Source organism: Plectropomus leopardus, chromosome 19, assembly GCF_026936395.1.
Source record: "Plectropomus leopardus strain MGB_pleo_1.0 chromosome 19, ASM2693639v1, whole genome shotgun sequence".
NCBI classification, from domain to species: Eukaryota; Metazoa; Chordata; class Actinopteri; order Perciformes; family Serranidae; genus Plectropomus; species Plectropomus leopardus.
Window position 1 is genome coordinate 6,939,645 of NC_142194.1, and position 18,664 is coordinate 6,958,308.

The window sequence follows — 18,664 nt, forward strand, 5'->3', positions numbered from 1 at the left end:
GGCTAAATCAGATCCCCAACATGGTGACGGGCGCGCCCCCAATAGTTTTCTGATTTACAGTGAAAATAAAGTGATTCACATTGGGAATTGTGTTTATGCATAAAAAAGCATCAAAATAGAGTTTGTAAATCAAAAAAGTGCCAGAGGAGGACCTTGCACCCCCAGATTGAGGTCCTAGCTAAGCCCCTAATGTCCTAAAATCCTAGAAACATCCTAAAATCCCACAAATGTCCTAAAATCCTAGAAATTTTCTAAACTCCTATTAATGTGCAAAAATCCCAAAAGGGTCCTAAGATACTAGAAACGTCCTCAAATCTGAGAAACGTCCTCAAATAAAAGAACTGCCCTAAAATTTGAAAAATGTTCTAAAACTCTAGAATGTCCTAAAATCCTAGAAACATGTATGTGGCTGCTGCGGCTCATTTTGCAGAAGTGGCCTCCAGGCGAAGCGTGTTGGGTTTCCCCGTCCGACAATCTCACAGAGCAGTCAGCTTTATTGTTGGAACATTTTTTTATGTCAATACTGTTGAAAATTAGTCAGCAAACCACTTTAAGATAAAGCAATAAATAATCCTGTACAGTTTCAAAGGTTATAATTCTGTTAAATTCACACTTGAAGATGAAGAAAGGAAACTTTTCCTTTTTTTACGAGCCTCTAAAATGACACAGTAAAAGCTGTTTTTATTTATTGCATTCTGCGCCTGTAAATTAACTCCCCTCACTCAGACTTTATGTTTGCAGAAGTGGATTGGCTTCGGTCTCGCGCCGCGTGCAGTTTTACTGCAATTTGTTAATATTAAAGTGTTCTTTTACAGGCTAAGTGGGTTCAAATGTGCCAAAAACTCCCTCAATGGCCTCTTTCTCCTCTCCTCGTCTGTTGCTTTGAAGATCACAGTGGAGAGTGTTAGTCTGTTATTAGTATGTCTAAAAAAAGTACCTAACCTTCATGGTGTGTGTTTGTGTGTGTGTGTGTGTGCGCGCGTGCATGTGTGTGTGTGTGTGTGTGTGCATGTGTGCCATTGCTTCCAGATATCTGAGAAATCCTTTCAAGTAGGAGGGGAAAATGTGATTTTACAAGGGGAGTAAAGAGAGCTCCCCGCCTCCTTCACCTACATTCTCCTCTTCCCGAGGGGAGAGGAAAGAAAAGAAGACTCCTCTTCAGGGAGTCTGAGCTAAAATTCATTTACACAGAATATTCAATAGCAGGGTGATTCTTCAACTTTCGTGATTTGTGTGAACCTGTAAGTAATAAAACGAAAACGCATTTGTCATTTTTTTTGTCACTAAAAGAAACCAGAAAAGATGAAATGATCATCATGATTTTTATTATATTTAAAAATGACTTTTATGTGTGTTTTTTTCTATATTTCCTTTTTCCAGATTTTGGACATTCAACCCTGCTTAATTTTGAGTTAAATATTGATCTAATATTAACTTTAAATACAAATGACATGTAAATACCCCATTTTAAAGACGTGTCATGGTGTAAGATTTATGAGTATTTTATGTTTTTGTTTTTTTCTTTCATTAAAACAACACACTGTCCGCCATATGCTACAAAATGTAAATTTGGGGACCAGTGTACTTATAGACCACAATAATATTCATTTGACAGGAGAGCAAATGGCTTGAAGACAGTTGGATTTTTGGAGGGAACTAAAATAAAATGAAACTGAGGTCAAATTTTTTGCCTCTGTGCCGACAATATACATGGCCAGAGGCGTTTTCAGGCTGTCCTTACGTACGTCCATACGTACGTCCATACGTTGGTCCATACGTTACGTCTGTATGTCTTATTCTTGTGAAGGCCATTTCTCAAGAATTCCTGAAGGGAATTTATTTAAGTTTGGCACATTTTGTGTATATTTGATGCAAATGCTAAAACAGGCATTTATTAAGACATTTTTTTTAAATATCTAAAACATAATTTCTGTTGCTTTTTTATGAAGAAGACATACAAGAATAGAAATAATGATGCCAGTGTTAAATTAGTGTAAATATTGTATTATTTCTCTAAATATGTGTTCCATTTTCTGAAAGTTTCCACACCAAAATGGACCATAGTTGAAAAAACGACCCATCAACAGTTGCTACACGGCGACTGAAAGTGATTTAAGGGAGTATTGCCAGTGCAAATGGTTGCTGTTAATAAGGTATTGAGTGCCAGCAGCTTATTCACCTTTGCAGCTGTGAAAGTGTCCAACCAGCCCGTCACTAATGTGCATCTTAAAGCACAACAGTACGGAGGGATGGCCCTGCGCCTGGATGAGATTAATTTATAGGCCGAAAACGAAAGAATGCAGCCTCCACCTACTCCCACTCTTCTCTCTGTGGCTGGCTCGCATCGAAACACTCGAGGTTTTTGCCGAGACAGCTAATAGTTCAGAAATAATTTGAGCCCGAATCCTTGGTGCTCCTGGTTAGTGTGAAATGTCGATGACTTGTAAGTGAACAAGGTTTTGTAGGAATATCTCAGATTTCTCGGGAATGCCAGCAGAGAGGTGTGGCGAGTTTGAGAGAAATGTGGAAAATGATTGTAAATGCAGAAATTCCACTCAGGGGCTCGGCGAGCGTCCGCTGGGCAGGCCACCGTTAGAGGGGACTTGATATATGTGCTGAAGCGAGGGTGTTTGTGTGAGGCCTGCTGCATCAACGCTTGTTGGCCCTGTCGAGGGGAAAAATGACTGTCACTTCTCATTCACATGATGAAGATATTTCATTTCTCTGTGAGCTCAGCGGGCGCTCGTGCTGCATTAGTCAAGCGATTCCCTCTTCCCATAAGGTTTCTGAAAAAGAGATTCTCACATTGGCTACACAGAAAGGGCGTATTCGAAACCAGCCGATTTAATGGTGAACAGAACCCTTTTTCCACGAGTGCTTACGTGTAGGTTTTTTTTAACCCTTTGAAACTTGGATCACCATCACTGTTCTTGTGCTGCATTCAGACACCTTTCGCAAATCTTTCAACTTTTAAACACTGAGCGAATTGATTTGATTTCTTTCCAAAAAGGCAATGAGCAACTTGGCAGGAAATTGGCACATTTAGAAAATTTGTTTTAGAAAAGCTAAAATTTCCAGAGAAATAAAGTAGGAGTAATAATTTTTTTATATATATTTAAAATTATTTCACTGATTTTTTTCTGATTTTTAAGCATCTTTAAGGCATTTCCCTTAAAAAAATAAAATTAAAAAAATTTTCATCAGTTTGTTTTTATGAGTGGTAATTTTCTTGTACTTTTTACAATTTTTTTGCTATTTTTTGTGTCATTTCTTTTAAAGTTGTTCAATTCCTTCTTCCCATGTTTTTGGGAAAAAAAAAACAAAAACAAAAAAAGAACAAAAAATCAAGACAATTTGCCCAATTTAAGGGTTAAAGTGGAAAAAATAACTAAAAATAGGCAACGGACTCCTTCCTGTTGCCATTAGATGAGCATGCCTTTCTGTCAGGAAATAAACAATCAGCGTGGAGGCCAGTGAAAATGTTATGGTTACGGACGATTAATTTGGAACTAACTACTGCAGAGTTATTTGTCCCAGGAATTAATGCTGATTGTAACCTTTTCTACTAAATACAGAAGCCACATTTTATTTTGTTTTTGTGTGGGCGATGTGGCTATAAATACTCTTGGCAGTATTGCCACATTTACAATAAGTTTTGAGTTTGTACAGTAATTTTGCACTCAGTACAAGTCTATAATGCCAAAAAGTGTCTTGATGTGCGTTAGATTGAACCATATTCATCTCTTTTTGAGGTGACCTTCCAGCCAGTTGTGTCTGATGTGGGCTATGAGGAACGGGACTCGCAACCACAGCTGTCACTGTGGAGCCTGAGCTTCATCACGAAGGTAGGCTGTGTTCAAGTGAAGTTCTTTTAAATGCACCAGTAAACCCAGATATTTATTTTAATTAGCTTAGCTTACAGCCTTAACTGTTTTCCTGCAGAATATGAGGTTTCTAGTCATGCTGTCTGGTTATTTATTTGTGTCAGACTGATCTTTCAAAAACAAACTGAATGAATTGGGAACAATTGTAGTCGTTGAAATATGTGTTTGTAAAATAACACATATATGCTTAACAGGCTTATGTTAATGTTTTGGTAGAACAGTTTGGAGTCTGAGTGAGAAGCTGGGTAGCCAACTTGGGCAGAAAGACTAAAAGGTACATTAGTGAAGACTGTTTTGCTTTGGTTTATATGATTGTGGCATTTAACAAAGATGTTTCTTAATGTTCCTGGTTACAGATATGATGGAAAAAGTTAAAAACGGTCTGACTCCATCATGCAGTACTACACAGTTCCCAGTCTTTTCACTTGTTTTCAAGTATTTTCTAAATATGTACTGTTCTTAGAAAGAAATTGCTGATTTTGCTTCGTTGACTTTTCCCATCTGTCAGCGCTGACTCTCAGTGGCCATACCAGAGTTTCACGCAGTGTGACATATGCTAGCATTTTTGGAAAATCTGGATTAGACCTTAAGGGCAAACGCTTAATTTCACAGGGTTAAAACAACCGTGTCTTTTTAACCCTGACCTCATGTCGTGCAGTAATGCACAGCCACACACTCAGAACTGACCGACCCCTTTGACTTCACACACTTGCATGTCGATACCAACTGTGTGCCACATACATGCCTGCACTCTTACCAACCTGTTCTAGTTTAACCCTTTGACTCTCCACCTGCCTTCTATCCCGCCGCACCCACCGAGACTTCACGCAACAACCTGCTGCACATATTCTGCACTCCGGGCATACTTGACCCTCGTGTACCTATTACCCCCCCGGGTCGGGTCAGGGCACTGCTCACACACACAGCAGAGCCGTGCAGATGGACAAACACACACTCGTAGGTCAGAGCAAAGCACACACATTTGTGGACCTGAACTCTGATACGGCCTTTGACAGTGAAGACCAGTCTTCAGCTCTGTTTGTCACAAAGGCTAACCTCAAAGTAACCAGCTAAATGACAATAACCTTTGAGGTTAAATGTTGTTGAAAGTGGGATAAAGTTTAAAAAGCACCTCCACTTGACTTGGTCTGTTATCAGCTTTGAAAGAGAGTGAAGCAACTCAACATTACATGCTGTTTTTTTCTTTGTTCTTCAGTCTCTTAATAGGCATCACTTCTCTTGTGCTGCGTTCAGATGCCTTCACAGGTATCTAAATCTTTGAAATCCGAGCAAGTTGGTGTGCTGTCTTTTAAAAAGACGGGGAAAAGGTCAATGAGCAACTTTGCAAGAACTGTTATGCAAATTGTAAGAAATTAGTAGATTTTGATGTTTTTGATGAAAAATGACCAAAATCTGTATTTATAATGGCCATAATTATATATTTAAAGATTATTTTTTGGGCTTTTTATGCCTTTATTCCATAGGACAGGTTAAGCGTGAAAGGGGGAGAGACAGGGGATGACATGCAGCAAAGGGCCGCGGCTGGAATTGAACCTGCAGCGGCTGCAAGAGCATGACCTTTGTTCATGGCTCTATTAGTAGAGCTTGTGGGTGTCCCCCTTTTAACATTTCTGTTTTTTTCTCAAAATTTTGGCTTATTTCTGTTGCTTATTTGCCTTTTCCCTAATGCTGTCAAAAAACACAAGCCGATTTACTCAGATTTCAAAGGGCTAAAGAAAAGGCCAAATATCTTTGTCTTTTTCCTCCAACATATTCTCTGAGAACATGCAAATGCTGCAAACAACCCCATTTATAGTTTTCTTCAAGGGATTTGTGAAAACAAACTGATACTGAATCTTTGGCATGATGTGTGTTTATTTACTCCTCGAAAGTTCGTGTAGCAGAAGCCAGCATTTTTGGGTGCATGTTCCTCTGTTTACACGTGCCCATGTGGCTACCATCGTGTGGACGATGGCAGCTTGTTCTCATGGTGGTGTATTGTTTAGAGAAGCGTGTTCTGCGGTTTGTCTGACCTGACCACATGTTATGTCTCAACAACCTTTCTGAGACCAGTGGAAGAAAAAAACCCAAAAAGAAATACGTTCAAAGGAAACATGAGGGACTTTGCTCTCATTCAAAACAGATCTGATCCCGTCTGTTTACTTTTATATATGGGAAAAGGCTGATTGTCCCTTGTTGTGCAACTTTTCATTGACTAGAAATGAAAGTTAGCTTGTCAACTGCTCAGGGCTAGGGTTGACCCTAGCACTAACAATAATAGGATAAAGTCACACTCCTTTTAAATGTCATGTTTTGCACAAACATTTACATACAGTACTTGTATTCATGTCAAATATACTGTATATTTGAATTAGGACCGTATCCAGGTCATGATTTGGTAGACATGTAAAAACACACGATGGCCTGTCTGCGTGAATGAAACTACTTTTATGATTTGCATTCTGCCTTTCACTGAATTTTACAATGACGGGTGAATTCATAAAAAACTGTTTTTGCTGCTAGCAAGACAAGGCAGGCAGATCAATGACGGAGAGAAAAACAAAACTGAAATTTCCAGACTGCATGACACTAATTTCAGTGTAAACGTGTTTGTCTATTAACACTGATCTTTGTGAATTTTGCTGTTTTTGCAGTGATGTTCATTTGCATATAAAGGGGCCAATTTTGTGTCAAATGTATGCATACTGCCTTACTGAAACATGTGCATATGACAAAGGAGCGCAGCGGGGCTGTTCCCTCGGCAGTGCGGAGGAGGAAGCATTTTACCCTTTGCGGATGTTTTGAGGATTTTGTCCTATTTATGCAGGTTTAACGGCACCAAAAGTTCTTTTTTAAATTCGCCCCTTACAGTGCTATCTGAAAAATAACCACTCTTGTTACAAATGTTGAGGATATCCTAAATCTGATCCAAATAATACATGCACACATCCATATACATATGTGCCCACATGCAGATTAAGACATGTAAAATTGCGATATTTTCATTTGTCTTTCCTTTGAACATATACATAGTATCTTTTATACGTTTAATTATGTTCAGTATTAGTTGTGTAGTTCTGTTAACGTCAGAGAATATTTTTGACAGGTTATGTATGTTGGTCTGTAGGTGAATCTTGCTACACTAAACTGACGTCCCTAGTTGTGGGCCACACAGCACAGATGTAAACTAGGTAGCGAGAAATCTTAATTTTGCTGAGCGAGTACTTTCGGTTGAAATGAATGGACGCCATGTAAGGGTCCCAAAACATCCATGGCATACAGTTTTTCTGTGAGAGTTAGTGATGTTTGCTATTTTGGGCATTCCCACTTCAGTTTTTCTTTCGAACTAGGCTAAATATCAAATATATAGTATAACATTCCTAAAATTTTGACCTTCTTTCTACGATATCCATCAGATTGTCAAATCTGAGCTGATTCTCACCATTCGATTCGCAGACTTTGAACGTAACAAACCATGACGTGTGGGGGGTTCTCTCTCCATGCTGCATTCGCAAATATAGTGATTTTCAGATTCTCATGGCTCGAAAAAAAAATGCCAATAAATAGGAGCCTGGAGAAAAGAATAGAGACGTCTATCACTCACTCATACCACTCGGCCTATTTTCTCCGCATTTAACGGCGCCTTACAGAGCGTATAGGATGCATTGGAATGCAAAAAAACAGAATGAAAGGAAGCCTCTTCCTTGCAGCGGGGGTCCCCAAAAGGATACACGCATAAACTAAAGTGGAGGGTAAACCCCTTTACTCCGTCTCCATCACACGCACAAAGACATGCATGGCACAGACACACACAAGCAAAAAAAAACGACTCGCTCACAAATATACACACATATATTAACCTCTCTTTCTTCCTCTCTCTTTCTGGCCCCTCCCTTATTTCACACACACTCACACGAACAAACACACACATACAATCTCATACACACAAACACCCCCCTCTGATTGAAACGGCGCCTCCACACCGAGGCTCGGGGAGAAAATAGCGGGTGGAATTAAAAGTGCTGAGTGAAAGCGAGAGGAGGAATGGGGGAAGAAACGACAACAATGCAAACTGGGAGAGGAAGTGCGTTTGAAAGGAGGGAGATGTGTTTCAAAAGGAGAGAACAAGGTTAGGGGAAGGGGAGAGCATGGAGGATGAGAAAAGGCAGAAAAAATAAGGCTGGAAATAGAAAATGTTTTTATTTGTGTGTTCGACGGGAGCGGTTTGACTCTCTTGTTTGTGTCAGTGTAGGTTTCCATGGAGTTTTCCTTGCTGTCGTGTGAATTTACAGCATCAGTGGCTATGAAGACAGTCTTGAAAATGTGAAAAAAAAAACACTTTCTGAAACATTTTGAATCTAGATTTGATTATTTTATGGAAGGACACAAACTTGCTTACCGCTCTTTATCTTGTATAAGTGATGCATTGCTGAGGAGGCTTGCCCATGGGCCAGGCCGCTTTGTGAGGCCTTCTGAAAGGCTCCCCCTGAAAGGAGCCGCCAGTCCATGCCCGGCGGATTTAGGGGAGTGAGTTTAGGGGGTCAGCACGGTCACCCAGGGGATAAATGCCTCCCATTGTCTGTTCTAAGGAGATGCTCTCAGTAGGGAGTCTATAAAGCCCCAGTGGCAACACTAACACCCAGAGCTCTGGGGCTCCTCAGGGGAACACCCTGGGACCCCTCAGCCAGGGACGGGCTGCTAGTCTGTGGGGGGAGAGAGAAACAGCTGAGGGGACCCCCCTGTGGTTTCTGCTGGATTCATCAGTCCAGAAGTTGTGACCAGTGTTAATTTTGGTTGCTATTTTAGATTAAGTCTTAATCTTGAGATTAAAATGCTTTTTAGTTTTAGTCAAATTGTAGTAAATATTATCTGCCATAATTTTAGTCATGATGTCTTTGTCATTTTTTAAGTGATTAATTATAGTCAGGCTGCTCCTGCACTGTGAGCTACAGGCTACAACAAGGTTAAAAACATGGCGCCAGCCACGTTTTTCAAAACAACTCGGCACAACGGGGCTTCAGGACACTTTAATTACTTTGGACGAGCAATACAGAGACATTTTGTGATTTTATTTTGTTTTGTTTTTTTTACGGTCACCATTTGCCTTAATTGTTTGGGAGATGAGTGCAATGCCTTTTCCCCGTGACCCTCCGACAGTATTTTGTAGACTACACAACTTCACCCGACTTTCCATCGGCATTAGGATGAGCAGATAATGATTGAATTTTCATTTTTGGGTGAACTATCCCTTTTATATCTTTGTTTTAACTCCTCAATGTCTCGTTTTCATCATGTAAAAAAAGGTTGTTGACCAAAAACTTTTCACAGTTTTCGTCAACAAAATTGACACTGTTGGCGACCACTGTGTGGTTTCTGCCAGGTTTGTCATCAGCCCAGAAGTTGTGACAGGGTTGGGTTTCTCGTACAGATTTGCACCCCTTCTGGCGAAATGCAGCAATTTGAGCAGGTCAGCAAATAGGTGCATGAGATTGTAAGCGCCTCACGGAAAACCCCCCGAAAACAGAAAGCGAAACAGAAAGAAGTCTTTGTTTGTGTAAAATTGGCACAGGTTTTCTTTCTTTAAGTGGGAGTGGAAACAAGAGGTTTATGTCGATACACACATTTACCTATACATATATGTAGGCTGTGTGCGTGTGAGGATGTGTGTGATTATGTATATGCGGTGTGCAGGAAGCGGAGGGGGCAGCGTCTCTCGGGGTCCTTTGTGGAATGTCTCTGCTCGCCCCGTCTCCGAGCCACGAGATGGGCAAACATGAAATCAAAGTGGAAAAGACCCACAAAGGGGGTGGAAGGAGGATGACTAGGGTCTGGATGGGGGAGGGAAGCGGGGGCTTGTCCCTGCACCCCGGGCCCCAGAAAGCACCAGGCCCCACGGTTCCATGAAAAGAGCCCTTATGAGGACCTGGCTGCTCTGCCTGTGTCGGATTAAGACCCCTAACTCACAGGCTGCCAGCTCCGTACATCTATGTCCTATTTTATCACTCTCTCACAGCTCAGGCGTCGACTGTGACACTGTTTTCCTTTCGGTCACATGCGTATTATTTTTCTTGTAGTGATGAACCCACACAGAATTATCCCCTCAGCTCTGTGGAGCTTTAGAGCATCTTTCAGCTCATTGTTTTGGCTCTGCAACTTTACTGTTTTGGTTCAGTTTCAGAGCTCTCATCCATGTCGTTTCCATCGTGGGTGTCCTGTAAACAGCTCCTGTTGTTTTGTCACTGTCCCCACTCGTCTATAAATGTGTCATTTTGGACAGAAATATAGGAACTGAATTATAAAACCTAGCCCAGTTTCCAGAGGAAAATCTATGTTACAGTTGTATGTTTTATGTATCATATCAATGTTTATACTGCGATGTAGTGTTTGAGCTGGTATAGTTGTCACGAGGTGGACGGGTTGGTGGATGGTGTGTCGCCTTGGCAAGATGCAGACTACTGCACGCTACAACAGCCAACAAATCCAGTTATGTTTAAGCATTAGTGTTTTTTGTTTGTTTGCTTTGTTTTAACTGAGATTTTAGTCAGATTTTTTTAGATTTTTTTTTTTTTTTATAAAGATATGTTTGCTTTGCTTGTCCAAGATTGTGGACAAAAAGTGTTCATTTTTTACCGAGACATCGTTATCTTTCCTGCTAAATCAGCCAGAGGTGAGATCTTTAGATACATTTGAATTCCTGGATATGTGCCATTATGTTTTTAGATTGAAAAAAAGTCCAGAAAACTATCTGTATTCATTTTAAATGTTAAAGGACTGTTGAAAAACCTGATTTTAGTATTTTCTTTTTATGCTGTGAGAGGCATTGCCATTATCTTATGACATTTTCTCTCTTCTGGCTCTTTCACTGGAAGCGCTTTCTGAGCTGTCCCTCTCACTGGTACACAATACAGTGCAGGTAAAAAAGGACAAATATACCAAATAGTGCACAAAAAAGGGTCAGAAATGGTGCATGTAATTACATTAGTTACATTCACTTTTGCATGTACAAAAAAGGTAGCTCAAGTTCTGGCATTTTACGGGGAAAATAAATCTTTAAAATTTGCCACAAAACGGCAAATATTTACACTCATGGTTACACGTGAATGTTCTCACCCACAAGCAGTCTACACGTAATTGACACGTCTGTTCTGCTAACTAAATGATTACAGAACTGACACACACTGAAGGCGAGAGAGCGACTAAAAGGGAAAGTGTACTGGGTATCTCAGCAATTATACAGTAAAACGTGCATCACCTCATTGAAAGGGCTTTTGTGGTTTCTACCCGCAGGGCATTGTTCCTTACTCTGCTGCACTGCTGAAGAATTACAGATGTCTAAATGCCATCTTCATTTAGCATGCCTCTGAATAATACGCACTACAGTATGCATGTATTTAAGTCGTTGTCAGCTCCTGAAGGCCGCCTCTGAGACTTCACTGTACCCGCTGTCTCTTTCTCACATGCACATACATTGTACACACAGTCCCTGATCCCTGCACGTCTCAGAATAAAGGGATGTCATGCTCCAAACAGGATCTCTCATTCTTCCAGAGGTAATGATGTATAGCTCATAATGGCAGTAGCTATTTGAGTGGCTGTGTTTTGGGAGATTGATGCTGTAGGTAATTGGACAGTTATGAGCAAGAAAGAGAGAAATGGCAGGAGTGAGAGAGAGAGAGAGATGGCAAAAGAATAATGTATGGATTGTGAAGAAAAGAGAGAAAATAATGCCTCCTCCTGGAAATTTCTCATGTTTTTGCTGAGAAAATTGTGTTTTGAGAGGGTGTTCATATCAGTCTAAGTTAGTGATACTCAACTGACCGCGGGAAGAACTGGACCCTCTATAGGGTACCAGCTGACCCTCAACCATTTTCTAATTCACAATAAAAATGAAGTGATTCACACTGGGGATTGATTTTGTACTTTCAGTATACATAAGGTGCCAAAGAAACATCTCAAAATCCTAGGAACATGTATGGGGCTGCTGTGACTGGCCCCTGGCCTCCTTTCATTTTGCAAAAGTGGCCCCGGAGCAAAGCAAGTTGCGTATTCCTGTCCCGGGTGCTTTTTTGTATGTGCGTCTGAGTTCCTTCGTGCTCACTTTGTGTACATCTTTTTGGGCCTGTATGCTTGCTGAGCACTCGTGGCGGATGTAGCGAAACCTTTGTAGTTCTCTGTGTCACCAGAGCTGGGACCCTTGTCTCAAAGGGGCGCCTGCTGGGGATTGGGAGGTGCGAGGTGAGGTGCATGTCTGCTCCCTAAATCTTCCTTCCCGTAACTGCTACGAAATAATCCCCCGGCAGGTCGTTTGTGGCGGGGAGGAGGGGTGCGACCGAATCTTTCTTTGTTCGACACAGCCTTTACCACATCAACCCTCTGACACCCTCCGTGTTAACATCTGTGTGTCTGAGTCTCAGTGTGAGTCTCTGGGGCACAGACGTGTGTGACAAAGAGAGTGTATGTTTTATGGAAAGAAGTTTAGAGAAATGCAAGACGACATATCCAGTTATTAAAATGAAAGCTTACGATTGCTTGTCGATCCCAGACACAAAGAAAGACGGTGAAAGTTTCTTGGAGCAACAGTCTGTGAGGAAGTGAATCTGCTTCTTCACACAGGGGCGTGACTGTCTGGCTGTATAGTGGGTGTAAAGGATTATAGTCATTGTAGTCCAAAGTCTTGTATTACAAACTTATCCTAGTATGGTAGAGAAACTTTAGAGGCAAACCTACGAGCAGAAGCCCCCCCACCCCCCACGGCATTCACCTGCAAAGTGTCACTCAAATTAACACATACCAGTCAGGAAAGGACTTGAAATGACCACAAAGAGTCACAAAACAACCAAAAAAGATGCAAAGTTACCTGAAGAGACACAAAATGACTACAAAGAGACACAAAATTACCCCAGAAAGACACAAAACAACCACAAAGAGACATAAATTTGCCGTGCAAATCAGCCACACAAAAAGAGGCAAAACTAGCACAAACTCTGTCTGTCTTGCTTCTGTTGAGGAGAGGTGGTGGGGCCTTTTGCTTTTGCACGCAGGGGCCCATGGTCTCAATCCATTCATGCTTAGCTTAGCATAAATACTGGAAGCAGTCTGGCCATGTTCAAAGCTCAACATGTTATATCTCATTTGTTTAAACAAAAGTTGAGGTCGAGAAACCACACAGGTACACGATGTCGACAAAGACCCCGACCACAACTATCCGCGCCAACACCTCCCCGCCTCCCCTGCCTGTGGACACATTTTCCCCTCGGACACCCTATTAGGTCACCAACATGAGGTCACCTCTGTTTACTGTCCTCCTGCAGCCGGCCAAATCAGCCCAACAGAAGTGTACGTGCGTGCATCTCTGTGCATGCGTGCGTACGTGCACACATACAGTACGTGTTCCAATTAGTGTCCCACTCCAGACTGATTACCTGTTTATCCTGCTGCAGAGCTGCAGAGAGAAACGTCTCGGGCTGGCCTCCGAAAAAAAAAAAATCACCTGTTAGTGTGTGTGTGCGCACACTCGCACCCGCGTGTCTGCCTGCGTGTGTTTATCCTGCTGGGCCTGTGATGTCAGCGCTGTCTGGCGACAGGCTGATTAATGTCTGAATGTTTTCCAGCTATTTACCCCAGAGCCTGCACACTGGGCACACACACTCACAGGGAACGGAGGGGGAAAGATAGAAAGAACAGGAATAGAGGAAGGGAAGGAATAAAGATGATTAAGAAAATAAAATTTGGGTGGACAGATTGAGACATAGAGCAAGTAATAGAAAGAGAAAGTAACGGCTATGAAGACAGAGAAGAAAGAGCGTAGGAGGATGTGGGAAAGCATCTGCTTTTATCAAGATGGACATTGCAATCATCCTGACTTCCTGTGACTTGATGACTAATCTAATGTCCAAAGTATCATTGATAGTGGGCCTGTCCAGAGTTGTTAGCCAGAGGACAGAGCGACGCCAGCACTGCGGCGGCTTGTAATAGGACCATCTGACTCATGTGTAATAAGGGGAGCCTTGCGATGACAGGATTTCTGAGCAATTATTAATGGACTCTCCAGGCCGCACTCGATGTCCGTGGCACTAAATTCTCTCTTGAATTCTTTCTCACATGTCATGTTCTCTCATTCACACCCTTACGATTATTTCACTCTTTTTCTCGATGTCTGTCTCCCATCCGTCCCAGCCGCCCCGGCGATTAATTCCTGGCCGGCTCAGGAGGGAGGTTCATTATCGAGATCGTTGAAGGATTTCAGGGTTCTCGACAGCCGAGCAGATGAGATAGTCGTGTGAAAGGTCTCTTACCGCTCCTTGGGAGGAACGGGGGGCTGAGGGAGTTTTGAACGGCATCATTATGACTAAGTGAACATGCTGTCAAGGTGGCAGGACGGAGCAGGATTGACATGGCGGTGGTGGTGATGTAAAGAGAGGAGGACATTTGTTCTCCGATTCGCCAGATCTCAACTTCTTCACTATCGTCTGGAGCAGGGATGTCAGTGCTTAACTGTCAACTGGTTAATTGCGGAGAATAATTTTGACTGGTTACAGGCGTCGGACTGTAGGTTAATTTTGCTTCACTTTAGTTTACCGCACGGCACTCCACCCCATGGTGCCGCTCTTTCAGAGACCTTCTGCGTTTACTTATGACATTTTAGGTACGTGTATGCGTCAGCTGTTTATGCTCCAGGATGCCATTACCATGATGTCAACAAATACACCTGGTGGGATGACTCAGCACGTTCCTTATGTTTACAAAACAGCACCTGGCAACCAACATGGACCGCCACGATGGTTAGAATTAGGCCAAGGAGTTCGATATTGTTAGATTTAAGCAAAAGAGTCCATGGTAAGGTGTAGAGAAAAGAGCGGGCAGTGGGCATGTTTCCACATGTTAACGCAGCTGTCGGCCGTCTGTCAGCAAAGCCAACAGAAAATAATATAAGACAGCGGTTCTTAACTGGTCCAGCCACAAGGTCCACATTTTCCCACATTTTGTTTGTTCAACTCCACATATGTTAATATATTTAGCGTCATATTTGCTTTTGGCCATGTCGTTGAGCAAGTCTGCTGTCTCTGTTAAGTAACTGTCTGTTATTCACTCACTCTACAGCAGGAAACAGCACTCCAAAACAACTGCTCTGTGCCGGAAATTTACTGTACTTCAAAATAAAGTGTTTTTTTTAACAAATTGGACACATTCGCAAGTGACTTTTGGTCCATTCAGAATGGACTGCGACTCACCAGTTGGAACCACTGATACATAAAATTTCAACACCTCTAAATGGATAGCACTTTGAAATGCGTCGCCAAAGCTCCCCGAGGCGACTGAGTGGCGGACTAAAAGAAATGCCTTTTATATTCAGGTATTTTTTCTTTTTTTTCTTAAAAATTAACCGGTTAGTTACTGGATTATGAGTGTCAGTCTTTCAAAGCAATATTAGCTGAAAGTGACATCCCTATTCTGGAGTTAATTAGCAAAGCGGTTTTGAAGCCTTGTTCACCCGCACAGATTGAACAGACGGATAATCTTACCGCGCTGTGACGTAGCCCGCAGATCTAGCATATCAGATTTGTTAGAAATGGTTGCACCCAACCGACATCAAATAATATCATAGATTAAAGCCTTTAGGGAGCGTGGTGAGAGTGTTGTTGACTGCCTGGTGTGAGCTTTTATCTCATAGAAACATTTGATCTCTTTCCACATACATGTATGGCTGAGTGCATGTAACACGGGGGTGGAAGAAACAGAGGCATCATTAACGAAGGGTGTCGCTCGTATTTTTCGTTTCTCTCCATGCCCGTCCTTTTTTTTTCTCCCCGGCCGCCATATTAGCAACTGTCCCGATTGTGTCTTATTGGACTTAGACATCACAGCCACACCAAATCTCCTGGAAGCACGAGGCGAGGGGGGAAGAATTCGGCTTAGCTGAGAGACAGCATGGATGTCGGGCCCCTGCAGAATCCCCTCCTCCCCGTCTCTGTTTCTCTCTCTCTGTCTCTCTCTTTAGCGCTAACTTTTCATTCTGTGCCGTGGAAGATTTACTGTAATCTGGCAGATCAAAGGCGAGCATCGCAATCCTATTCCCCTAATCCAGTTTGATGGTGACTTTTGCACATGTAATAACACTGGCAAAAAGAGAGATCGCTTTTAAGCCCAGCGTTTTTTTTTTCTTCCCCCCTCGTTGTCACAGTAATAATCATATTTATGAAAACAGTCAAAGCCAGAGCTATTTTAGTCTCTGATTATGTATTACATTAATAATCATGTCTAAACTGCTATTTTTCATAGTGTCCTAGTCTGTGCTGCTGATGATATCTGCTGTGAATTTTCTTTAGATTTAAACTCTTAAAGGTCCAGTGAGTAGGATTTAGAATGAAATATTGGCAGAAATGAAATGTAATTTAATACAAACTTTTTTTTAATGTATATTCACCTTAAAATGAGCCGTTTATGTGTATGGAGGGAGCAGGTACTTGTGCACAGAGATTGCCAGAACATCAAATCAAACACTGATAGAGACATTCAACTTTTTTTGCATTGGCCATCATAAGATAGCAGCCCCTCCGTGACAAGAGCGACATAAAAACACCAGTTTTTTTAACGTGATACTGCTTCATTTAGTGTTTTTACTGGTATTAATCAATGCTCATTGCTTTTTCCCCCAAGTTTTTTACAGAAATTAAGCAAATTTGCCCATGTTTCAAAGGGATACCCAAAGTCTTTATTACCATCACTTTATTTTTTAATAATTTCTCATCGCTGCCCCCCACCCCGAGATATTTATCTATAAATATCACAATGTCTCTGTTGCCAGTCAGTTACCACATATTAGCATCAAGACATCTGGTTATTCTTAGCCTGAACAAGACATTTCCAAACTGGGGGCCAATGACCCCCGAGGGTTCAATCAAGCCCCTTTCATATTGAATCTGACAGCACAGTCATATTTTAACAACCCTATAAGATGTAACTCATTTGATTTGGCTAAATGGGAAACAATTAGCACTGACATCCCTTCAAGGCATTTCCCTGCTCGTCTCCCCCGCGTGATTACTCCTCTACACAGTGAAATCCCTTTGAAGATGCAGATGGCAGCAGGAATCAGGAAAGAGTTACCTCATTAATCCTTACCTATAATTCCTGCCACACAAAGGTGAAAAGCAGAGAGGAAAATATTACCTCCAGAGGATGCTCTCAGTTCTTCTAAATTGTTGATGGTCTGAGGCATGTCATCTTTTTAGCTTTCTTGGCTGCATCATTATCCCTTATTTCCCTCCTCTTTTTTTGGCATCAGACCACCTCTCTTGCCTTCAGCGTGTTTATTTTTGTATCTAGGCGCACTTCTAATGCAGCTCCACTTTCCTCGCCCATATGTGGTTTTCACTGTCTGATCTAATCTACTCACATTTATTATCTCCGTCCAACTTTCTCTTACCTTGAGATTCTTTCTTCCGCAGTATTTGCATATCTATTCTTCAGCTTCTTTTCTCTCTGCAACCAAAGGACAGCTCACCCCAAAATCAAAAGTACATATTTTCCCTCTCACCTGTAGTGCTGCTTATCTGTCTAGATTGTTTTGGTGTGAGTCACTGAGTGTTGGAGATATCGGGAGCAGAGATGCCCTCTCTCCAGTATAACAAAAGTGGATGGCACTCAGCTTGTGGTGCTCAAAGCGCCAAAAAATACTGTTAAAAATCTCAACAGCGATGTCTCTTTCCATAAATCATGACCTGGTTACTCAAGATAATCCACAGACCTTGTTGTGAGCAGTTTCGGCCCGTTCTCACTCCAGACTTGTCAAACAGAGCCGCTCTGTCAGTGCTTTCGGTGTATGAGCGTGACACCAAAGGTCACCTTCTGCGTCCAACCAGAATGCACCTGGATGCCGTCGGTGCTGTTGTTATTAAACACTGCCGGCCAGACGGAGGTAAAAATAAGTTGTACAATTAATAGAAATGTTGCCTATCTGTGATCACAGTTTTTCATTGAGGGTCCATATACAAAGTCAAGATGTCACTGAGTACCAGAGAATCTCTGGTTGAAAAAAAATGAACAGCTCTAAAATTAAAAATCACTACCAACTTGATTTTTATGTTGTGATATTGACCAATTAAATGGCTGTCAGCTTTCTCCTGTTCAAAACTATATGTTGTTATATTGGCTTTTGAAAATTCATTTATTCCTTCTGCACAGAGATACAGTTGTCTAATGTTGTTTGGGAGAAAGAAAATAGTTCCTACATGAAAGTGCTCACATCAAAGTCTGTAGATTGTCTTGAGTAACCGGGTCATGGTTTCCAGAAAGAGACATTGCTGTTGAATTTTCAAATGTATTTTTTGGCACTTTGAGCACCAGAGAGAAGGCAGACATCTCCACCGCTGACACTCAGCAATCGCACCAGAACAATCTAAACTGATAAATAGCACTACAGATAAGAGGAAAAAAATATGTATTTTTGAGTGAACTGTCCCTTTAATCGGACTGTGACAGCTCTGTCTTTCCAGTTCTGCTTTACGTCCGTCCTTCATGCGTTCAGTCGCCCTCACTGACACTGTGACAAACAAAACTACACATCTTCAAATTTGTATCCTACTCATCTGTTTCTCATGCACTCAAACCGCGATTGTTTACATTCACCACTACAACTGAGGCACATCTCACACCATGTTGATGTTTCGCCAACCGAACGGGTTAAACGCACATACAGGACATATTTTGTTCGTCTCAAATTTGCATGCAGTTGCAAAAAACTTCAAGGGTATAATTTGTTCATTGTGCCCTCTCATCTC

The 18,664-nt window shown here is 41.7% G+C and overlaps 1 long non-coding RNA gene across 1 annotated transcript in view; it reads left to right on the forward strand.

Moving 5' to 3' along the window:
• Positions 1 to 3,750: 3,750 nt before the first annotated feature.
• LOC148186293 (uncharacterized) overlaps positions 3,751 to 18,664 on the forward strand; it is a 154,093-nt gene continuing 139,179 nt past the window's right edge. The window contains exon 1 of the long non-coding RNA XR_015774945.1: positions 3,751 to 3,845. This is a non-coding gene — a long non-coding RNA (uncharacterized LOC148186293). The remainder of the gene's footprint in view (positions 3,846 to 18,664) is intronic.